A 10,268-nucleotide genomic window follows, 5' to 3' on the forward strand; every position below is an offset into this window, starting at 1 on the left:
TTCTTTCTGAGGACCAAGAGTTTCTCTGTTTGTGGAAAACTTGGCTTTCATACACTCCATTTGCTGCTTTGCTTCTATGCTTGTGATTCCCCTCCCCTCTAGTGTAGAATAATGAATGAACTTCAATGTTATCACTTTGCTTTGAGATTTGTTTCTTTTTTTCTTTTTATTGCACCAGGAATTGATTGTGTTGCATTTTTCTGGAGTATTATATATTATCCCTACACATTCATTTGTGACCAAGAACAAAATCAGACTAAGTAGCATATATTTGCTAGTAAAGTATTCGAAAGTTTTAGTGCATGCACTGTTACTCCAGTGTGCCTTCTATATTATTTGTTTTAGGCTAGTGCCTTCTATATATCAGATGATCTTTCATGTGAAAAGCGTGTGTCACATTACATCAAAGTTGAAACAGAAAAGGGAAACACTTCGTTTCAGGGGATCGCACAAATTCATTGTTCCCGTCCCATGGAAGCCATGTGTCCCACCACACGTACGCAACAACCGACCTTATCTCTTCCTCGGTTCCTCTGTACATATTTCTCTCCCCTTTCTTCTTCCTCACGAATCTCGTGTACCACTCTTGTTCTTCACCGTCCATCTTCCCAGCCCGAGCTCTCTCTTCCCCACTGGCCCCTCCTGCGCGTAGAGCTCCCTCAATCCTTTACCCCTTGCTACTCTCCCGTCTTCCAAGCCACCCCACACAGAGGACGGGCAGTGGTTTGCTGCACGGCCAATGATTGGTGCTGCTATTGTGCTCCTATGCGCTGCTGCTCGAGCCCAAGCTCGAGGTGCTGCAGCAGCCCTCACCTCCGGACAACAAGCTCGAGGTTCTGCAGCAGCCCTCACCTCCGGACAACAAGCTCGAGGTGTTGTCGGTAAGGGCGACAGTGAATGAGGGCGGCGCAATCTGCAACAACGACGATGTTTCTGCAACTTCATCTCCGTTGATTTTTTTCCGCAACATCATGTGTTGCAAAAGTTCCTTCCACAACAAACATGTATGTTGCCAAAAAGTAAAAACGGGAAAAAAAATCTGCAACATTACCTCTGTTGAAAAAATATATTGCTGCAACACAACCATTGTTGCAAATGTTTCTACAAGAAGATCTATGTAGCAAAGAGTGCCGCAACAAGAATTTTGTTGCAAAAGTAGAGGATTATACTAGCAGTGGCAAACGACCACTGATCGCAAGGGGATTTTTTTTTTGTTTCTGCAACAAGCCTCTTGTTGCCGAGGGAACGAGCACAACACAACGTTTGTTTCAACGGTGCAAGAGCGAAGTTTTTTTCAGTAACAGAGATCTTGTTTCTGAAACGTAGGCCATGTATAAAAAAAAGTTTGGCAGGAGCCCAAGAAGGCTCGTGTTGCAAAGGGCGAGCAGAACACAAGCCTTGTTGCAAAGGTTGATGCACACCCTGCTCAGCGGAAGAAGATCGTATGGTTGTCGAGCTCACGATCCTACGGCTGCAAAGGTGGCGGATGTTTTCTAAACATGACCCAGCCAACGCGTAGCAGGCCCCAACAGAAAAGAGATGATGACACATGGTATTAAGCGCACAAGGGAGCTTCTCTTTTTTTGTGCAAACACAAGGGTGCTTGTTCATTACAATATATCCTAGTAACAAAAAATATATCTTCGGATTCGATGGAGTACGAACTTTGGAGTTTGGATAGCTCATCCAAGTCTGTTGTTTAACTTTAACCTGGTTTTGCGCCAGCTTGAATTCCAGAAATGAACTGCCCCCGCGAGGCCGCGAAGAGGAAGGGCTTATCTGCAGTGCAGTTGCTCAGATTTGCATCTGATAAATAGAACGCTAGCTAGTCACAAGCTTTGCCATGCATGTCCAGTGAGTTCTCCTAATAAAGGTCAAGACCAAATAGCAAAGTTAGTTTGACAATGCCATAAACCAAACAACAAAATGTGTTGGTGAATAATTTGGCAACAAATGACTGTTGAATGACAAGTAAGGGTAATGCAGAGGATGATACTACCTCGGTCCCAAATTATAAGACATTTTCGGTAGGTTATTTTTATAAGACATTTTTGGTAGGCTATTTGTGATAGAGGAAGTACTTCTTAATTATAAACTAGCAGGGTGGCCCTCGCAAATGCGAGGGCATCATCTTTAATTATTCGAACATGCCTAAGAATTAATCTTAGGTGACTCATGGTAAATAAATCATGTCTGGTAAATAAATTTATTGCTTCATGGTTATTCATATTATATGATATGCGAAATTGTATGTTCACATAACAATCACAAATATTATGAGAAAGGAAATATCACATGTACATGTGACATCTTTAATGACATTTAATTTGTGGGTTACTGATTATTATGCTCTTTCTTAAGTACCATGCGCCCTATGTATTGTTCTTACATGATATTAGATCATACATAAATTTAAAATTCATCACACAATTTTTTATTACTATATATAGTTTGTTACGTGATGCTTTTTTAGCGGCGAGTTTCTTATTTGATGTTAGATTGGTAAGAGGCGTTAACATCTGATTGTTGGTTGTCAGTACTACATCCGCATTGATGAAAGTCGATATATTCTGCTTCAAATAATGATGACGTTCATATAGAGTAATGGTGCTGACTTTTGAATTGATATAAATAGGAACGTCCTTGACAAAATGAACAAGAAAAGATTTTCATTAACAGATAGGACAAATATAATGGTTAGAAATTTCATTTTAATTACCTTTATTTTTTTATTCTAAGTTACTTAGCTGAATTGAAATACATAATGTTTTATACATGAACATTGTCTCCCCAATGCAGAAGCTGACAATTATTTTGTATGAATATGATTCTAGAAATTTAAGATAACTTAATGAAGAAAATAGAATTTAGTAATATTATTTTCGCTTCAGCGATTTCAGTAGTATATGATATACAGTCAAATAAGAAAAGTTTGAATCTAAAGTTTGTAGAACATTGTCTATTTTTAACCGCAGATGGTTTCATTTATTTATGCATTTTCAGTAAATATCTCCATGTTCTACCGCACTCTTCAATCCAATATTGTGCAGTCACAATTTTATGTACTTATTGGTAGATGGTACTTGAATTCATATAGACATCTAATTGAGTACTCCCATTTTAATGCATTACGTGCATGCATGTACTTATAATAATTTTATCATATAATGGCAAGGAATGATTGTTAATCTCGGTTGTTACAATTAGGTACAACCATGATGAAATGGATTACATTGTAGGAAAACCAAATGAATCCATGAGCCATATTTTTTATAAGGTTAGGTGCAAAGTAATTTTTTTAATGTAACACGTGCAACTATACTATTCTCCTAAACACTTAGAAAAATTTCTTGCATTTTCCTTCTGGTGCAACCAAACAACTTCTATATGGTGGAATCATGTGTTTTCGAATCCTGTGAAAATAAACATGGCATGGAATCTATCTCGAATCCTATAGGAAAAGAGAGGTCATTTGGTTCATAGGATAGGAGTTTTTTCGTTAGGTTGGAACTAATTGTTTTTTCAGTTTGAACAGTGAAGGATAGGAGTTAGCCAATATAGTAATAGGAATGAAATCTTGCAAACCAAAGGGTTCTACAGTACTTTGTTTTGCAGGAATCCTACTCTACAGAATTCCTACAAAATCCTATAAACCAAAGGAGGTCTTACTAGCTTCACTTGAACACAATGCTATTGAGCTGGCTCTGCCCCTCGTTCCATATTGCTCTAAGCAAAATAAGTCCCACCAGATTAATCTCTAAATATCCCTCTTTCCTGGAAAAAAAATTGGTCTATTCAGGACTTCAAAATTTAGGTATATGTTTCTTTAGTATCTAAAATACTAAAAAGACGGTGTAATTATATTTTTAACTTTTCTCATTTCTGTGAATAAAACTACTTGTCCTAAAGAACAAAGAAAGTGTAATAATTAATAGGGAGTGAGAGTTACCTCTCAATTACATTTGTAGCTGTCCGGCTATAATTTTCTCATCTATCGTACTTACATGAATCTGAATGATCATATTGTATGGTTCTTACCGCCGACTTAGCATTTGGTATTTCTTGGTCGCTAAGAAATAAGAAAGTGTAACCTATATCTATGCCCAATACTAAAATCATGAGTTAGGTTGTGATATATTTCATATTAGCCATCCGAAATCATTAATCTATTTCCTTGGTTCTCATTATAATATGGTTGTGAACAAAGTAGATCTCCTTGAAATTATACTTATTTCCTCATAGTTACTCTTGTACATTAGTTTGTTTTATGAGCTTAGTTACATATTTGAAAAAAAAACATGTCTTTACTCGGAGTTTGTACATGCGTGTATGAATCTTTCAGGAATGTTTTTTAGTTTAAGTTGAAATTGTATAGTGGTTATCAAATTCTTGTCCTGGTTTTAACTTCTCTAAAAAGCATACAAGACCAACTTAGGTAGGCAAACTTTTCTAGCGTTGACTTACAATATTACAAGAAATTGTAATATTATCAAAGTCAACCAAAGATTTTACGTTTTGGCTGCAACGATAAATATTCCAATAATTATATAGATTTGAACTTTCATTTAGATATGCGTATGAATGGCGCCACGACACCTTGGTCACACTCCTCATCGACTTCGTCATCCGTGATTGTCTGCCACACTCGAAAGGTTCGGAGAATAATCTTCATCTTCACTGCCCACACACCGTAGTTGGCATCGGTCAGCATCGGGTATTGGATGTCGATGTCGTGCCGTGACATTATGTTAGTGTCGCCGGTTCCTCCATAACTGGTCACTGATTTGCGGTCTTCTTCACCTTGCCGCTATTCTTGCTCGTCTTGGAGCCGCCGTAGCCGGACTCGGAGTTGACTGACTCCTTGTCACTATTCACGATCATAGATCATCGAGACTCTGGATACCAATTGTTGGTTTCTATATTGTTGTATCGATTTACACAGGAGCTACACATTCGTATGGCAAAGCTAGCATGCAAGCACACAGACTAGCAGCTTAACTGATGAACAATAGCCACAGCCGTAGGTATTTTATTAAGAAAGATTAGGGTTTCTCTGCCTCCCGCCGGCGTTGCCGTCGGTCCGCCTCGTCTCTGGTGGCCTTAGGGCCATGGGGGCGCGGTGGATCCCAGCCCTTGCCGACGGGAGGGCTCCGTTTTTAGATGGTTCTTTGAGTTTTGTTAGGGTTGCATGTGATGTGGTATAGCCTTCATCATGATAATAAGTTTATGTATGAGATGGTTATATGATTTAACATTAAGTGGCATGTGCATTACAAATTGCCTACATTGTCCTAATTTTTCAAAAAAAATGGACTTACAGAATAGCAAAGTTCGCGTCTTTACAGACTGTTCTGTTTTTGACAGATTATGTTTTCTTTGCATTGTGTGCTTATTTTGATGAATCTATGGATTGTACACGGGTATAAACCAAGGTAAAGTTGGAATACAGTAGATATAATGCAAAAAATGGGTTTGCAACAGTACTTAAAGTAAAGATTGGTTTTCTTATACTAACGGATCTCACGAAGGTTTTGTTAAGTTTTGTGTGATTGAAGTTTTCAAGTTTTGGGTGAGATCATGATGGATGAAGGATAAGGAGTAGAAAGAACCTAAGCTTGGGGATGACCTAGAAGGCATCCCCTCTTTCTTCTAATGACCATCGGTATTTTACTTGGAGCTATATTTTTATTCGTCACATATCATGAGTTTTGCTTGGAGCATCTTGTATTATACGAGACTTTGCATTTTTTGCTTTTTATTTTGTCGCAAGTATCCTTGCTGAACACACCTATTTGAGATAGCCAAAATTATTCTATGATTTTTTAGAATTGCTCTATATGCTTCACTTAAATTTTTTTGAGTTATGGAATTGCTCTAGTGCTTCACTTGTATATTTTTTAGCATGGTGTGATTTAATATTTTTCAGAAATGTGCTCATGCTTCACTTAGATTTATTTTAGAGTTAGTAAATTTTTGGAGAAATTCTCACATGCTTCACTTGTATTATTTTGAGAGACGAAAAGTTATATGCTCATGTTCTTCATTTAAATTATTTTGAGCTTGTCACAAGCAATTGTAGTATATGAAACTAGTCCCAAAGTGATAGATATTCAAGAGGGATATAATAAAAACTTTCATGAAGATCATTGGAAAAAAATAAACTTGATTCTTTGTAATAGTTTTGAGATATGATGATAGTGATATGTGAGTCATGTTGGTGAGTAATTATGCTTTAGTAGGAATATTGGTGTTAAGGTTTGTGATTTCCTATGCAAGCATGAAAGTCAATAGTTATGCAATGAAATTACATCCTACTTGTGGTGCATTATTCGGTGTTAGTTATGCTTGATGCTCGTTTATGAGATTTTTCGTTTCTTGGTTGGTTGCTTCTCAATCTTTTTGCTAGCCTTCACTTGTACTAAGTAGAAATACTACTTGTGCATCCAAAATCCTTAAACCCAGTTTTTCCATATGAGTCCACCATACCTACCTATATGTGGCATTTCCATGCCATTCTAAGCAAATTTCTATGTGCCATCTCTAATTTTTAAAATAAATTTCCTTTCTGTGTGCTCGTACCGCTCATGAAGCGGCAGGGGGTGGCCAATATTTTCCATGCTAGATGTGTTATTCTCAAGATGAGTGTTTATTCACTTGTCATTGCACGAGAGTACGGCGATAACAGGGATGCCTAGTCCCAAAATGAAAAAGAAATGTACTTCATGTGTTCAAATAATAAATTCCTTGGAAAGTGTTGGTATGGACTGTACCCAACGGGTAGCCGTGGAGTGTGAAAGAATGCTGGAAAAAGGAATAAACTTTATTTTCTGTTTGGGAACCTCCTATGATATATCTAGCATGGAAAGTGTTGGGAACTACTCGGTGTTTTCGTTGACAGGAAAAGCATGCCTCTCAAAATTGTTTTATCTCTCAATTTTTTTTGTTTTGAGCTCGGGCACCTCTACAAATCCATACTTCCCTCTACGAAGGGCCTCTCTATTTACTTTATGCAATTTTTATTTTTATTTGAGTCTCCATCTTCTCTTATAAAGCACCAACTAAGGGGCACTACGATCGTACTTGAGCATTGAATGTAGCTAATATGCGAGTGTGTTTCATGAATGGATCAATGATTGAGCATGGTGGGCTAAGGATAACTTTAATTAGTGTTGATATTTTGAAATACATGGTTGCTTGTGGATATGCTTAAGTATTGAAATCTTCATGTCAAAACTAAACTATTGCTTTGAACCATATAAAATTCCAAATGTCCATGCTACAACAAAAATAATATGTGATGAACATGTTAGGCAGCATTCCACATCAAAAATTCTGTTTTTATCATTTACCTACTTGAAGACGAGCAGAAATTAAGCTTGGAGATGCTGATACGTCTCCAACGTATCTATAATTTTTTATTGTTCCATGCTGTTATATTATCATTCTTGGATGTTTTACAATCATTTTATAGCAGCTTTATATCATTTTTTGGGACTAACCTATTGACATAGTGCCCAGCGCCAGTTGCTGTTTTTTGCTTGTTTTTTACTGCGCAGAATATCAGTACCAAACGGAGTCCAAATGCAGCGAAACTTTTTGGAGAATTTTTTGGACTAGAAGACACCAGATGGGCCAAAGAAGTACCAGAGGGGAGGCCCAAGGTGGGCACAACCTACCAGGGCGCGCCCAGGGGGTTGTGCCCCCCTCGGTGACCTCCCGCACCTCCTCTTCACCCTATAAATACCCAAATATTTCATAAAACCCTAGGGGAGTTGATGAAACACAATTCTAGATGCCGCAAGTTCCAGAACCACGAGATCTAATCTAGACACCATCACGGTTCATCATCATCATTGATGCCTCTAAGATGATGCGTGAGTAGTTCATCATAGACCTACGGGTCCGTAGGCAGTAGCTAGATGGCTTCCTCTCTCTTTTTGATTCTCAATACAATGGTCTCTTTTTTGCGGTGTGTTTGTTGGGATCCGATGAACTTTAAGTTTATGATCAGATCTATATCCATGAATATTATTTGAGTCTTCGTTGATCTCTTGTATGCATGATTCTTTATAGCCTCGTATTTCTTCTTCAAATCTTTGGTTTAGTTTGGCCAACTAGATCGATTTTTCTTGCCATGGGAAGAGGTGCTTTGTGATGGGTTTGATCATGCGGTGTTCTTTCCCAATGACAGAAGGGGCATCAAGACACGCATGTATCGTTGCTATTAAGGAAAACAAGATGGGGGCTATTCCTACATGAATAGATCTCGTCTACATCATGTCATCATTCTTATTGCATTACTCCGTTTCTCCATGAACTTAGTACACTAGACGCATGCTGGATAGTAGCAGATGTAGGCAGGAGTCGGTCTACTAATCTTGGACGTGATGCCTATATATTGATCATTGCCTTGGATATCGTCATAATTATTCGATCTTCTATCAAATTCCCAACAATAATTTGTTTACCCACCGTCTATTTTTTTATCATATTTGCTTTGAGATCTATTTTTATTCGCTTTTATTTTCAGATCTATTATTCCAGAAACCCAAAAATACCTTGCTACACTTTTTTGTTACTTATTTTATTTCGCGTTTTATCGAGATCTATTTATCCAATCTACCCAAATTTTATCCCGTCAACTTGACAATTTATGGCACCGTTACCCGTAGAGGAATTGACAACCCCCTCATAAGCATCGGGTTGCAAGTATTTGTTCTTTGTGTGCAGGTATCATTTACATAGTGTTGCTTGGTTCTCCTACTGGATTGATACCTTGGTTTCATAACTGAGGGAAATACCTACCATAGTTGTGCTACATCATCCCTTCCTCTTTGAAAAAAAATCGACATAGTTCAAGCGACATCAATGGTCAAATACTTAGATTTCATCGAGGAAAGGAAAGATACTTGTATTTACCAGAAAGTAAGAGGGAACATAATAATATTTCTAAACATTATGTGTGCATGACACATTGTTGATTAGAAATTATATAAATTTCTTGACACGAACTAAGACTTTATTAAAACTAGTTTTTCAGTAAAGTACTTAGGCAATATAGCCTTGGTATTAGGCATAATGATCTATGGAGGTAGTAATGTCTAATTAGGCTTATCCAAAATATATATTGGCAAGATACTAAAATAGCTTAGTATGAAACGCCAAGAGTTTCTTCTCAAAGTCACGTAGGAGTTTTTAAGCAGGAATCGGTATCCTGAAATACTGATGAGCAAAATACGATTTCAATCACACTTGTATTCCATGGTATGTAAACAACCAGATATGTCCAGTACTCCAAGTTCGTTGTGAGTAAAGTTATCAGAATGGTCAAATTATTGATTATAGGAAAATAGTAAAAATGTCATGAAGTATTGATGACATGTTTATCGCATACGGAGAAAATTAAGAGATTGTTGTAAATAGTTACATCAGTACAGGCTTGTTATAGGTAGTACATAGATAAAATCTTCATCCATGCTCCAAGAGATTTTTGAATTCCATGTTAAATGATTTATGGTGGAACGGTAAGTTGAAATTGGTCCAACAAAGTTACTGTGCTGAATTCTATAACAAAAGGCTTAGTATATTATCGCTTTAGAAGCAACAATGGAGGGTGATGTTCATTTATGAGCTTGGTATGGTTTCTAGATGATTGTACCAATGGAACACTTTTCCTAATAGTGGTTCCATCACTCAGTCTAAGGAATCAAAGGTCTTACCAGGGATTCAATACATAGAAAGCCGGTTTCACACAAATTCTGAATTCTTGTGAAAGCATGATAGATGCATAAAAATTCAAATGATGCATAGATCGTACCTTGCTCCCTCAATCCCCAAAGTATAAAAGAGTTTGGATGAAGGGATTAAGAGGAATACGCAAAATGATGGTGTAAAAGGGTGGCAGCTCACAAGGCAAAAGGATTGAGGATGGAAGTAGGAGCCTTATATAAGTCTCATACATTATGACGGTTGCAAGCCAACAAACCCCGTCCACACGGGCTATATTGGACCCGTGCGCACAGGTGTTCAGCGGCAAAATCACTACTCCATGCACACAAGGTGTCCAAAGAGTTGGACACTAGACCATGCGCACGGGGCCACATGGGTTGTCTAGAAACTTTGGGCACACCCTATGGACATTATGCGAGATTGGAAATGAGGGGTGGGGTGTCAGTGGTAGGTGTAGGAAGGTTGGTGTTTAAGTTTAGAGTGTTCTCACACCGTCATTTCACCACTTTGACCCCTCGTGATAGTAGTGTTGTTTTACG

Source organism: Triticum aestivum, chromosome 2B, assembly GCF_018294505.1.
Source record: "Triticum aestivum cultivar Chinese Spring chromosome 2B, IWGSC CS RefSeq v2.1, whole genome shotgun sequence".
In the NCBI taxonomy this organism is placed as follows: domain Eukaryota; kingdom Viridiplantae; phylum Streptophyta; class Magnoliopsida; order Poales; family Poaceae; genus Triticum; species Triticum aestivum.